Here is a 15,437-nt window from a genome sequence, read left to right on the forward strand (position 1 = left end):
CAAAGGACATGGGGGGGGGGGGCAAAAGAATCTGTCACAAAAGCTCGATCGGTGGCATACCAGGTCCAGGATCATAGTTGCAGCTGGGACTACAGAACCAGGGAGGGGACCCTGACTGGGGCATATATATTAGGTTAAAAGAGCTTACAAGTTGGGTCCGGGGTCTTCCGACCAAGGAACCCAGGGCATGATTCTTAACTGTGACCCCAGTATGACAGTGCCCATCAAGGACACCTCCAGGTAAGCCCCTGAAGGGAGACTACCCCTCCTTGCATTGGTCAAGCTGGTGGAGGTGATCCACTTCCAATGCCCTCTCTCTGAGGTCAAGACTGTTCAGATCCCTGGTTAACGGTCAGAATGAATTCAATGGAAGCTTAATCCACAAGGAAACTCTGCAAATGGGTTTGGGGGCTTTGGGGTTATCCATTGCCTTCTGCACACGGATACTCAGCATTTTAGCTGGAATACATTATAAATGTGTTCTATGTTCCCCACCCCCCATTTTAATGACCCAATTCGATTTCTTCCTTACTCATCAAACTTTCACTTTAAAATCAAGGTTTTGTCCCACTCTACTAAAGCTGTTCACTGCACTGGCCTCCCTAAAATAAATCCATCGGCCTTTCCTCTGTGCCTCCCTAACCCCTTTGACTCCAGCAGCATCCGACACTGTTGACTTCCCGTGCTTTGCTCAAATGGTTGGTGGTGTACTTCTCCTTCAGAATCCTTGATCTCATTACCCTTACGGCTTTTCTTTCTCTCCCATCCTTTCAATGAGGCGCTACTGAGGTTCTCTTGACCCCTCTTTAAATCTCACTTTTCAGGCTCTTGTAAGGAGAGCCTAACTACTCAACTTCTTGTAAGTGACTCCGAAATATATTTACATGTGTCTTCAAACACTTCCCCTACATTAAGACCTGAATTTGCAAATTTCTGTTAAACATCTCCCCATCCCTAAAGCAGTTTAAAAATGTACATCTCAAAGCAAAATTAATCATCTCCATTTCTGTGAATTTCTCATTTAGATGAGCACAGATCCAGCCTCGATAAGCATTTGTCAACCCAGTAAGCTCCTTCCTGTTTCTCATTCCGTTCAGGAGCATAACCAGTAAAATAAATAGAAGACCCAAATTTGGGAACCAGATTAACTTGGTTTGAATTCCTGTTCTGCTGCTTTCTAGAACTGTGACCTGAGGCAAAGGGTTTCCTATTCCTGATCTTCCACATCTGAATTACTGTTGCCCAGACGTTGCACGAATTAAACAAAACAATCGTTGTAGAACACCTTGTAAGTGCTTGACACCCAGTAGGCAAAGCAAATGACGGTACTATATTTAATTTCATGTCTATCTACTCTCTTCTGTCTTTGCATTTGCTTTCTCTGGGTCGCTGATACTGTCAGCACCTTGGTTTCATGTCTCATCACCTCTTGCCTAGATCTCTGCGACCTGCCAGAAATACTTTCTTGCCTACACCAGCCTCCTGTCCTTCCACGCCACTGCTACAATATGTTTTCCCCCTGTAGCTATAATATACTTATGTTACGACAGATGATATAGAGAATAGATTAGAAACTCCCCATCAGGATATTCAGCTCCCTCTTAAATGTGATCCTCTGCATCCTTTTAAAGCTACCCTTGAGTTCCCTAAATAGGTTAGCCACACCGGGTAATTATTAATTATTCTACACTTCCCGACCTCCTTACCTTTGCAGCTGGTGCTACTCTAGGACCTGGTCCAGCGATATCGCTGTGCAAGCTGTGTTATTTAAAGTTTAGTAAAACAGTACTCCTGAGAATAAATCATAAAGAAGTAGCCTTTATATAAAACATAAAAGCTGTGTCAGCCACAGGTTCGAGTGCTTTCGAAATAACGCTTCACCTAGTTCTTATCAGCTAGGTTTTGATATCTTCTGAATTTAAGAGAGTAAGAAAATGAGGCACCAAAACGTTGTAGTGTGTGTCCAAGTTCTTACAGTACTAAATAGCAGAGCTCGGCTTCGAATCTAGAGAGCCCCACCTTAGAATCTGGGCCCCTAACTAATCATTATGCTGTCTGGCCTAATGATTTGACAGGGGTAATATCAAGGTAAATACTTCTCACCAAGTTTATCAGTTCAGGTGAAGGTCGATTACAAAAGTCAGGACCTAGATGTAAAGCCAGATGAATTAGGAATGAAAGGAGCTGATATGAGTTGGATCGATGTTGGCAACTGGAAGATTGAAATGATCTAGCAACAGTCAATGGAACCCAAAAGAAATGCCGTGCCTGTGATTCTGTGGGGGGAACAGTTAGGAGATCAAACACAGGCACTGGTGTCCTTGTCCCTGAATGAGACATGGGTTTCCAGAAACCAGGAGTCATGGGTTCCGCACTACTGTGGCCTTTACAGTATCTGATATAACACACTTTTTGCATTAACAAATACTTAACAGATTCTTCATATGTCAGGGTTTGGGATACTTCATGGTTGCTGTGCTGTTTTAATGTTCTCTGTTACTTCTCGAGATCCTAATATCTAATGCAATGGCTACAGGAAACTCACAGACAAAATTCATGCTTAAAGGGTTTATTAAAGAAATTAACATGCTGTGGTGCCAGTGAGAAATGTTCCACGTTGGGATGTTCATCAGGAAAAGTTACAAAGTTCTCTCAGATCTGCTGATCAATGCTGAAAGGGGGACACCAGTGCACTGTGCGCCTCGACCACAAGGCAGTCCGCTCAGGCTCCATGGGTCAGCAGACCCAGCTCCTTGAATGAAGCGCCCAGAGGCACCTCTGTCCAGTAAGCCTCAGCTGAGGACACTCAGCTCCATCCATTTCCATGGGTCAGCAAGCCCAGCTTCCCTAATGAAATACCAAGAGGCACCTCACCCTGCAAGCCAGCCTCCTGCACACAAGCACTCAGCTTTACTTGCTCTGTAAGACGGGAAGTTCGTCACTCTGTTCCATGCTCTGGCTCCTGGTTCTACTGCTGCTCCTCTGATGTTTTGGGGATCCAGGAGGTCCACTGGGCAGGGATCCTGAGTCCAGAGGTTGTACTCCACTCCAAGCTCTTGTTGGTAATGAGATTCCTCCTCCTGCTTCTCACAGGGCTTATTTTATATGCAGCAAGATGGCACTCAGGGAATCCTAGTGGTACTGAATTACTCACAGGTGAATCCTACCAATTTCTTCCCCATCCTTCTTACCAGACCCATGCAGGAAAAGGTCAGTCGGTGGGAGTTAGAAAGTTTGGCTCAAAGAGCCACGTTAAATAAATTCACTGCCCCAGCAGTGCCAGCCTTCAAAGTTGCTTCAGTGCATCGTCTCTGATTTGATCGATATGTTGTATTTGTATAAGGCCTGGTTTCCTGCATAGTTGGGTTTTGTTTTTTTGTGGGTTTGTTGCAATAGCGAACAAATGCGTCTTTTGCGATACAAAATGCATATTTGAAAGCACGGGGCTGTTTGGAAACAAATACGGGCTGACACAAAGACTCTACTTCGGGGAGTTTAAATCAAAACTATCCATCACTCATCCGTCAGTTTGCCGTGGTGCGGTAGCTTGTGTGCGTGCTGCTACGCTAAACGTTATGCCACTGGTATGTGGTTAACAGATTTTAGCGAACCTTTCAGACTAGGATAAGGAAAGAGAATCTGATCATCTATTCATTCACCAAAAAAATAGGCCACCTGATATAGTTCCAGAAGATGAACTGTCGGATTAGAAAACACTGAAAATACGACTGGGAAAGAGCTACCTCCTCAAAGCAGTCAATTTTTATGAAGTGGGTTGGCTCTTCATTAATCATTGGCATGTGGTTTGTGTGAAGTAAGAATCTAGAAAAAGTGGAAGTGATCAAAAAGGGAGCTGGAACACATAAAAACTGACCGCCTGGACATTCCTGAGCTGAGGTGACCTGCTGTGTTGAATAGTACCAGGCTTACTTCTAACCTCGTTTCTTCAATATTTCTTTCTTTTCCTCTCTCCTGTAGGGCTTAGGCATGACTATGAATTATTTAGTCAATGTAAATGCTACGAACTAACCTGTGAAAAGTTCTCAAAAGTGAACATGACCCAACTTAGGAATGGGAGTTATTGAGTTGCAGACCTCTGGGTTGCTTGGTGGGCCTTCGCTTAAATTACTGCACAGAAAAGAACACTGATGTCTATTAGAGCATCCGTATTTCAGATTGAATCTGGTCCTAACCCTTACTAGCTATATGACAGTAAACTCTAATGTAACATTTGTAAGGTGCAATTTCTTTATGTGTCACACAGAAGCATAATAACCCTATGTAGAAATGTGTCATAAACTAGAAAATGCTGTGCATTCTTGTCGTTGTCTCAAGTACAAACCCCAAATCCCTTTTCAAATTCTACTTTACGTCTCTAGGTAAAAGTAAGACCAAAATTTTACATTAAAATATCTAAAACCATGTTTCTTTTGGGAACATGGCAATATAAAACCATAGGAACTCATACTTTTATGTCTACTTTCTCCTTATGTTTGTAAGTGTCCAGGGTATGGACTCTACCATACTAACCTGAATAACCTTCATAGCTTGTATAATACAAGATATTTATGGGATTCACAATTTTCCTTTTAAACTTATTAGTAATGCCTTAAGTATTAGCCAGTTGCCTGAAGGGAAACTTGAGTCCCCATGAATTACCAACAGTCTTCTTATCTGTCGGCGTGTAACATGTTTTCCTTCATGTCCACCATCATTGTGGGAGTGGCCATCGGGTTGGCTCCTACTCATGATGACCACATGCCCAACAGAGCAAAATATTGTCCAGTCTTGTGCCTTCCTCATGATCAACATGCTTGTGATTGTGCCTACTCCAGTCCCTTCCAGCCCAGGGGGCTCATTTCTGCATTACTCTGCATAGTGTTTTCCTTAGCTAATTTTTGGAAGGACACCACCCGGCCTTTGTCCTAGTCAACCTTAGGCTGGAAACTCCACTAAACCCTATCCACCACGAGTACCCCTGCAGGTGCTTCTAGATCATAGCAACATGCAAGCCACCTCAGTCAAACAAAGTGGCACACTGCCCTAAAGATCCTCAATTTAGCAACAAATCAGACTTAAGTTGGGTATATGGCTTAGCCTAAGTTCTGAAAACTCTTCTTTGCCCTAAAACAGTATGTTCCTCCCAAGAGAGAAGAAAAAGTGGTGTCCGCACAGGTCAGCAAAATTTTTTTAAAATCATTGTATTGGGGATCATATAGCTCTTATAACACCCGTCCATCCATTGTGTCAAGCACATTTGTACATGTGTTGCCATCATCATTCTCAAAACATTTTCTTTCTACTTGAGCCCTTGGTATCAGCTCCTCATTTTCTCCTCCCTTGTGAACCCTTGATAATTTATAAACTATTATTATCATTTCATGTCTTACACTGTCCGATGTCTCCCTTCACCCACTTTTCAGTTGTCCATCCCCCTGGGAGGGGGTTATAGGTAGATCATTGTGATCAGTTCCCTCTTTCTCCCCCTACCTTCCCCAACCCCTCCTGGTATCGCTACTCTCAATATTGGTCCTGAGGGGCTTATCTGTCCTGGATTCCCTGTGTTTCCAGCTCTGATCTGTACCTCTGGTCTAGCCAGATTTTAAAAGTTCAGTACAGTATTAAAAACAAAACACGACTAAAAAAACAAAGAACATGAAAATGGCAAATATTTTACTTCAGAGACTTGGCTAAAACCTTTGAAAATCTTGAGGCCAATTATGTGAACTCTGAAGACTGCTGGGAGGGCAGTTCGTTATGTGGGTGCTGGAACAGAATATGTCTTTCTTTACAGAGACTTTCAGAACTAGTTCTCATGAACGCCTTCAATGTTTGGCGTGCTGTTTTATAGTCATGTCAGGAGGGATTTTTTTTCTCCACCCTTTGCTTCAAGAGAAACTATTGTCCTCTTGGGCTCCTTTTAAAGCACAATTGGTCTCGTGTCGTGTGTGTTTTTGGATAATGCAGCATATTTGTAGCAATGAGCTCTTTTACATTTTCATTTAAGTCAAGTGACTTCAATCTTTTCATTTAAAATGCAAATCCATCCCCCCAAAAGTGCAAATGAGAAAAAATTCTGTTTCTCCCTTTCTGCTGGGGTGTTTCTATAAGACAAAGAATATTTATGATCACTCCTGTGGCCTGAGGGAGGAAATGAATTTTTTTTCCAAAACCATTTTATTGGGAGTTAATATAGATGACCATATCATTCCATAGTTCAATTACATCAAGCAGTATTGTACAATTGTTCCCACAATCCATTTCCAAACATTCTTCTCCTTTCCAAATTCCTTGACATCAGTTCTCTATTACCCACCTAATCCCCATCCCTCCCCCTATTCTCCCCTTCCCCCATCCCCTCTGAAACCCTTATTTTAAAATTTCTCTCCTAAAGATCATTGGGACTGGGCATCTTGAAGATTTGGCTTAGATATGTTGATAGCCAAAGACCCTGGGGTGATTTCAGAAACCTGAAGCTACAAAATGCTTTTAGAGTGGACATAACTTAATCATGCACAGGTAGCTCCTAGTTACAAACATTAAACTTGCATACAACTCAGAGTTATGAACCAAGCCTATGATGTTAAAATGTTAAGGTACATAAAATGATTCTTCATCCCCAGTTTTATTGACATATAATTATCAGTTTTGATGGTTTAAACATATTAAAGAGTTATGTAATCATAACACAATCCATTTTAGATCTTTGCTTCATTCTTGTGCTCACTGTTATCAGCTCCTTCCCTCCCCCCACCTCCCCCGCTACGATTATTCTTATAACAAATGTGTGCTACTTTGCACTGTGCATTAAAATATTATTACTACCATTGTGTTGTCTTGTTAACGATATTTTAGTATAACTTGAAGTGCTTCTTTAAGGTCTTTTATGCATAGAAAGATACTCACACATTTTACTAACTAACATTAGATACAAGCTTCACTCAGTGGTTCCCATTTACAACACAATTATCTTAAAGACAGACCTAGGAATAGAACTCATTCATAATCCTGGAACTGCCTACACAGATCTGTCTTTAAGGCTCTTTCCTACTCATTATGAATGCAACTTTATAATTGCTCAGAACAGATCTTCAGGCCCTTGGTAAGAAACCCTCTTGCCACCCCAGGTATCAAGAACACCGACCTAGTTAAAGTACAAAGAGGCTTCCCAAAATTCATGGAAAAACTCTATTATCCTTTAATTCAATTTTTCCATGAGTTTTTTTTAAGCCGGTTCATATTTGAGCGACTGCAAGTATGATGCAAGCCAAAAGCACCTTTTTCAAAGTTTCCTTCACAGCAAGATGGTCCCTGCAATGAAGATGCATCCTGTACAACCTTCAGTCTCATTTTTAAGGTTCAAAATTCCATTCTTGTATTTAGTGCCAACCAATGAAAGGAAGCCAGAGTTAAACCATGTGACTCGGCAGTAACTGAAAGCCTTGGTTTTCGCAGGACACTGTGGTTGAATTTGATGTTTATTCTAGTGGGAAACTCTATGTAAAATAAACCTGCCAATATATTCAGGCGTCTTGGTGGCATAGTGGGCTATGCTGTTGGCCTGTCAACCCCGGGATCAGCAGTTGAAAGCGCCAGCCCCTCCGCGGGAGAAGGACGAGGCTTTCTGGTTTACAAAGAGTTACCGTCTTAGAAATCCACAGAGGCCGTTTGACTTGGTCCTAAGGGTTGGCTATGAGTTGGAACTAAGTTGGTGGCCATGAATTTTGATTGTTCGGTTGAAATATTTGTTGTGGCCATTTCTGACTTACTCTGGGGATTATCTCAGGTTGGACTGAATTTAACTGAAGTTGCTCTTGTAATGTTCCTAGTTCCTGCATCACTTATATGAATATTGGGTTAGTATACTTGTTGAGACATGGCTATAGGTGAAGGCCAATAAGGATAGGTTCTTTGGGGATGGAAGCAGCATTTCCCCTTATGTCAGTCATGAGGGGTTGTCCTAATGCATCCAGGCAAGAGGCAATTCCAGAGGCAGAAAACCTGACGAGGTGGCCTCTAGTTAACTGGGAAAATGATTCCTTCTGGCTGGATCCTGCAGCGTATAGAGGCTCATTGCCAGAGATAGCATTAGCCTTTTCCTTATGAGTGCAGGGAGGTGGTCTCGGAAGAGTGCAGCAGCACTTTCTATCAGAGGGCAAGATGAAAGTCTCAAAACACTCTTGTCACCTGGATTTCTAAAGTCATGGCATTCTTCGTGTTTGTTTTCTTTGTAATGGCTCAACCTTTCCGTAACATCTTGTTTGACAGTTGCAGTGTTGCGAGTCCTACAGGAGATTCTAAAGAGAAGGAATGAGTTCGGGTGTCGGAGATGAGTTACAAACAACATATCAGAGCAGAGGCGGAGAACAACACACAGCGCGCGTCTCCCAAAAAGGAGAGCAAGCACTACTCCAGCTCTCTCTGCTGGCCCTCAGATGGTTCTGTTTCACGCAAAACCAAACTTATTGCCATGGAGATGGTGAGGTCTCAGAGAGACCCTACAGGATAGGATAGACCTGCCCCTGTGAGTGTCCAAGACTAATTTTTAACAGGAGTAGAAACTTCAGCTTTCTCCTGGAGTGGCTTGTGGTTTTGAACTGCTGATCTTGTGGATCGCAGCCCAAAGTGTTACCACTACATCACCAGGGCCCCTCCCTCTGTATGAGCATCTTAAACACCAATTACTACATGAAGTAACATCATTTTACCTTGCAGTTAGGTTGCAGTCATTTGGCCTTCCTGTGGACAAGGAGCTCTGGTGGTGTAATAAACTACATGTTGAGCTGCTAGGCATAGCGTCAGTGGTTCAAACCTACGAGCTCCTCTGTAGGAGAAAGATGAGGCTGTTTACTCCTGTAAAGATTAAAGTCCCAGAAACCCAAAGAGGCTCTATTCTGTCCTGTAGGGTCACTATGAACTGGAATCAATGCAATGCTAGTGAATTTGGTTGTGTGTTTTAGATGAACAAACTGCTTTTCTTTCTTTTTTTTTTAATGCCACCTCCTCTGAGTAGGTCTCTCTCTTTTTTTTTTTTCAGAAGCAACAAAGCCCACATGGAAGAAGCACACCAGACTGTGAGATCACGAAGTGTCAAAGGGATCAGGCATCATCAGAACAAAAAATCAAATCATAGTGAATGAGGGGGGGAGTAAGGAGTGGAGACCCACTGGACATCCCCTTACAGAAGGCCACTGGACATCCCCTTACAGAAGAGTCTCAGGGAGGAGACAAGCCAGTCAGGGTGCAATGTAGCAATGATGAAAAATACAACTTTCCTCTAGTTCCTAAATGCTTCCTCCTCCCCCACTATCATGATCCCAATTCTACCTTACAAATCTGGCTAGACCAGAGGATGTACACTGGTACAGATAGGAACTGGAAACACAGGGAATCCAGGGGAGGATGGAGGGAGGGTGGGTTGGAAAGGGGGAACCAATTACAAGGATCTACACGTGACCTCCTCCCTGAGGAATGGACAACAGAAAAGTAGGTGAAGGGAGAAATCGGACAGGGAAAGATATGACAAAATAATAATTTATAAATTATCAAGGGTTCATGAGGTAGTGGGGAGCAGAGAGGGAGGGGGAAAATGAGGAGCTGATGCCAGGGGCTTAAGTGGAGAGCAAATATTTTCAGAATAATGAGGGCAAGGAATATACAAATGTGCTTGACACATTTGATGTATGGATGGATTATGATAAGAGTTGTATGAGCCCCTAATAAAACGATTTTAAAAGGAACACAATGCTTTTCATAGGACAGTGAAATTGCATAGACACAATTAACCGTTTGTGTACCCACTCGAGGCAACTCTGAGACTGTAAGTTTCAGCTTAATGCTCAATGTACAGCATTACTAAAAAAGACTTAGAAAAGTTTACTGTGACACTAGATTCGGAAGAAGGGCTGCTGTCAGTATTTGCTGGTTAGGAAAAACAGCTGATTAATGGGGAGAGGAGAGAGGAGAGTTATTCTAGAAAGCATACAAATTTCCAGAGAATGCTATAGGAGAGGTCAGTAGATGGCACGTGGCAGAAAGGCTGTAAGACAGTCCCCAATGACCTTCACTTCCTGGTATAAACATCTCTGTGTGGTCCCCTCCTGGACTGTGCCAAGGTGGGCCATGTGGCCCACAGCGGATGACGGAAAGTGGTGGCATGTCACTTTTGAGATTAGGGAATAAAATGACTACAGCTGCTATTTGAAAGTCCTTGCTCTCTTTCTCAAGAACCAAAGGTGCCCTCACAGACCAACAGTAAGGAGGGAGCATTGACAAATGGACCATTAGACAATAGCCTATAGGCCATTATGAGAGACGGGAAATAAGGGGAAGTTGGTGGTACGTGGTTCTTCTACCTACCAAAACATGAACTCTAGATTTATTTTAATTAGGGAAAGTAACATTATATTACAGGTTCCCTCGTGTATTTCTTGCATTTGCTAACTGATAATTTACTTAGATTTGGACAAAGATTTTAACCAATTACACTGTGAAACAACACACATCACATAATATTAAGTGGGAAATTAAAAGCATTTTATAAACAGTTGAAGAAATAGCATGGAGGCCACGTCTGACCGCCTCTGGCTTCAAGAGGGAAAAGGGCAGTCTGATAAGGACAGTCAGATTCTGTACCAAGCCCAAGGCTAATTTGGGAGACTGAGGTCAGACTTGCCTCCACCCTCCATATTTCTGTATTCTGATACTACCTGTTCCTCCCAAAGCATTCTTCCTCGCTGCTGGGTTTGCTAATGTGTCGCAATGGCCACACTAAACTCACAGACAATACTTATGATTGTGAAGGTTTATTAGGGAAGCTAACAGGTTACAAAACATTAAGAACAGAACTCTTTGTTCTGCAGTGCCTCTTCTTAGACATACTGGCAGGTATGTCTCTTTGGCCTTCAGTCTCTCAACCTTGTGATCCCTTGGCCTCTCCTGTGTTCTGTGAGCTGGGAGCCCCACCCACTGCACTGCCTCATGGTGCCTCTGCTGCCTCCACCACTTCAGACAGCGATCTTGCATGTGCCCCACTGGTGACTCATCTTTCCTCATGGTCTTGGGATTTCTCCCTCTGATTCTGAGATGGCTTACTCCTAGACCCAGAAAAATGACAAAGCTGACCAATTTCTCTGTTACTAACTAGAGAAACAAATCTAGGGACACTCAGATATGTATAAGAAAGAACTTTATATCCATGAGTAAGTGCATAGTAAGAAAATATCCCAGTCCAGATCGAGTCCATAAGTCCAATATTAGCCTATAAGTTCGACTAGTCCATAAATCCTTTTTCAGACTCACACAGCACACGAAATGATGCAAAATGCAGAAAGATCACAGGCAAGTAATGGTAAAGTCTTGTGGATCCAGTGGTGGTGGAAGCATCTCCAGGGCTCTCACAGGTCTCAGAATGGCTCAATGTGTCTTGTCAACAGGAGGGTGAAGCAGAGAGGGGGGTGGTGTCTGCCCACAGTAAGCTATCTCAGTCGCCCTCCAATCAAGCTGCATGACCTGAGTGACAGGCTAAATTCTGTCCACATATTCTTATGGGAGCCATGTTGGCACACAAAAAATTATCACACCCTCCTATGAGTGTTTCACACACCCTATTTGTATGGCACCGCACATCATCATTTGGTGGGAGTTACAAAATGGATAGAAAAGGCTTAAGTAAATAATTTTACTTTACCACACAGTATACACAATGCTTTGGGGCCCTGGTGGTGTAGTGGTTATGTGTTGGGCTGCTAATAATATGGTCAGCAGTTCAAAACCACCAGCTGCTCTGTGAGAGAAGGACAAGGTTTTCTACTCCTGTAATAATTTAGTCTCGGGCAAAGCGGGTGCATAAACACATGTGGTGGAGAAAGCTGATGGTGCCCGGCTACCAAAAGATATAGTGTCTGGGGTCTTAAAGGCTTGAAGATAAACAAGTGGCCATCTAGCTGAGAAGCAACAAAGTCCACAGGGAAGAAGAACGCCAGCCTGTGTGATCACAAAGTGTCGAAGGGATCAGGTATCAGGTATCAAAGAACAAAAAATCATATCATTGTGAATAAATGGGAGTACGCAGTGGAGACCCAAAGCCTATCTGTAGGCAACTGGACACCCCCTGACAGAAGGGTCATGCAGAGGAGTCGAGCCAATCAGGGCACAGTGTAGCAATGATGAAACAACTTTCCTCTAGTTCTTTAATGTTTCCTTCCTATTTCTACGTTACAAATCCGATTTCTATGTTACAAATCCGGCTAGACCAGAGGATGTACACTGGTACAGATAGGAACTGGAAACACAGGGAATCTGGGGCAGATGAACCCCTCAGGACCAGTGGTGAGAGTGGTGATACTGGGAGGGTGGAGGGAAGGTGGGGTAGAAAGGGGGAACAGATCACAAGGATCTACATATAACCCCCTCCCTGGGGGATGGACAACAGAAAAGTGGGTGAAGGGAAATGTGGGACAATGTAAACTATGACAAAATAATGATAATTTATAAATTATCAAGGGTTCGTGAGGGAGGGGTGCAGGGAAGGAGGGGGAAAATGAGGAGCTGATAGCAAAGGTTGAAGTTGAAAGCACATGTTTTGAGAATGATGAGGGCAACAAATATACAAATGTGCTTGACACAATGGATGGATGGATGGGTTGTGATAAGAGTTGTGAGAACCCCCAATAAAATGATTTTTTTTAAATTTAGTCTTGGAAACTCACAGAGGCAGTTCTACCGTATCTTCTAGGGTCATTATGAGTCAGCCTCCACTAGATGTTAGTGAGAGTTTTTGAGATACATAGTACAAAAGGAATATTTGAACACTTGCCTGAGCAGGACAGAGGCCAAGGAATAACACGGCTCGGAGTCTGAGGACCACAGAAAGACGTGGCTGCTGGCATAACTGGAAAGAGGTGCCTCTGCAGATGAAAGCCTGGATTCTTAATATTTTCAATATCCTGACTTGGTACAGTATCAATAAGGCAGACTTCCGTGTCTGAATACCTGCATTCAAGTTTCTCAAACCACTCCCTCTGTCCATGTCCTCTTTTCTCTGTCTATAAAAAACATAACTATCTGCCTAGGGAGCAAGCAACAAGTGTCTGTCCAAGAAGCAACACACACTGGCCATCAACTGACCTATATTCAAATGGCAAACTGCTAGTACTCTCAGAAGGTACCGTGAATTCAATGAAAAGACAAACTATAGGCTAAGGAAAAAATTGTAGCCTAACTAAATGACATAACATGATATATCCACAATATAGAGAGAATGTCTACAAATCAGTAAGGAAAAAAACATAATCAAATAGAAATTTGACAAGAGATTTCAATGGAGACTTCATAAAAATAGATATATCCTAATGGCCAACACATCACATGCAAAATGTTGGTAGTAATCAAAGAAATGAAAATTAAAATCACACACCCACCAGGAAGCCTATCCTTGTTGTGTGTGCTGTGAAACTCATTATCACCTTAACGCATGGAGTGGAACTCACCCACAATGTTTCTAAAGCTGTCATCTTTATGGAAGCAGAGCAATTTCGATGGTAGGTTCCAACCACCAACCTTTGGGTTAGCAGCTGAGCACTTTAACCACTCTGCCACCAGGGCTCCGTAAGCTAAAATGAAAGACTTAGAATGGTGACATGCTGATGAAAACCCAGAGCCTCAGGAGCTCTCCTAGTCCAGTGACAGGGTGCAAACAGGTACAACAAATGAAAAGACCCTCTGCGGCTCAGCAAGTCCACTGCTAAGTAAGTGTACCTGGTGCACAGGTATCAGAACGTCTGTAGAAATAGTCTGCCCTGCTGGCATAGGGGGCACATGTTGGGCTGCTACATGACCCTCAAGGTCAGAAGTTCGAAACTACCAGTTCGAACTTCCACAGAAGAAATGGGGGGAGGGGCTTTCTATTCCTGTAAAGGGAGGTACAGCCTCGGAAACCCACAGGGGCAGTTCTACCCCCATCCTTTCCAGGTCACTATGAGTCACAACTGACTAGATGGCTGTGCGTTTGGGTTTGGGTTTTAATATTAATCAAAACTTGTTAACCAGTCCAAATCCCCATCGGTAGTAGAACAATCAGTAACTTCTGGGATATTCAGTCCATAAAATCACTCCCTAGCCATGAAAACGAAGGTGGTACCGCTGGAGACAACATGGACAGATCTCAAAACCGTGTTGAACGAAAGCACCCAAGCCCAAAAGAACCCGCACAGCACAATTCAGCTTAGTCACGTGAAGTTCGACAAGCATCAGCCCACAATGATAGTGCTCAAGAATGCACGCCGGGACGTGTGCTCACAGAAATGGCGAAAGGAAAGAGAAAGCAATGAGAGCCCTACAGTCAGGCTGATGGCCACCGTGGAGGTCCAGTAGGGGTGATAGTCCATAGGAGCCTGAGGGAGACTGGCGATCAGGTGGAAACAGCGGTCGTTACTTTGCCTGGAGCTGTCCCTCTTGTTCTGTATGCGGGTAGGTTTGTGTGCCCTTCAATGCACATTCCTCACGTTGTTCTTCAGTGACGTGGCGTCCGTCGTGATGAAACACTGCCTGGTCGGGCACTCTCCTCATAAACTGTTAGGTTTGCAGCTAACTGTTGCAGCCCTGTGTCCATCCATCTCAGTGAGGTCCCCCCCTTTTTGCTGACCCAAACATGATGTCCTCCTCCACGACTGGGCCCTCCTGATAAAGCCTCGTCACCCTCCCTTCAGAGGAGCATGCTGGCTGTACTTCTTCCGAAACAGATTTGCTTGTTTCTGGTAGTAAAAAAAATCTTTTATCATTGTCAAAGAACATAGTTCTTTCGGCTCTGCCTAGTTTAAAGTCTGCCGTTGCTCCAATTAGCAGTGGGAAAGAAGCCTGAAGTGCAATATGTCATATGTTTACAGTATGACTAGTTCTAACAGTAACAACTGATAATACCTGTAAAGAAGCAAATGTCTTTGTAGCAATGACAACATTCAAGGAGCATATCCTTAGTTTTAAAAAAAATCACATTTCTAAGGATATAACGGCTCCCCGCCAAAGCTCTGGTAAAATAAATTTGTCCTGTCTAGACCAACTCAGCATCAAAAGTGAAAACAGATGACTTAGCTATTTCCTTTTCTCTAAAAAAATATGATTAGTAATGCTCATTGATACAACTTTGGAGCAAAACACGTGAAGATTTCATCAGGAGACTCAAGGCAAGACTTGAAAACCAAGAAGGAAATTTCTAATTGGAAACTTAGAAGCATAATTTAAATTATGATACTTAGATATTAATTGTAAGAATGATATGTAAATTCTTCTGGCTATAGTTGATATTTATTTTATATAATAACCATTTACTATTATTGATTACATTCATAAGATTGAAATAACAAGAAGCAGTTATGCATGCAGAATTTCAAAGGCCATTTCGTTTGGTAACCTTCACTGTATGAGCATAGTAGGGATCT

Source organism: Tenrec ecaudatus, chromosome 6 (assembly GCF_050624435.1).
Source record: "Tenrec ecaudatus isolate mTenEca1 chromosome 6, mTenEca1.hap1, whole genome shotgun sequence".
Lineage (NCBI taxonomy): Eukaryota > Metazoa > Chordata > Mammalia > Afrosoricida > Tenrecidae > Tenrec > Tenrec ecaudatus.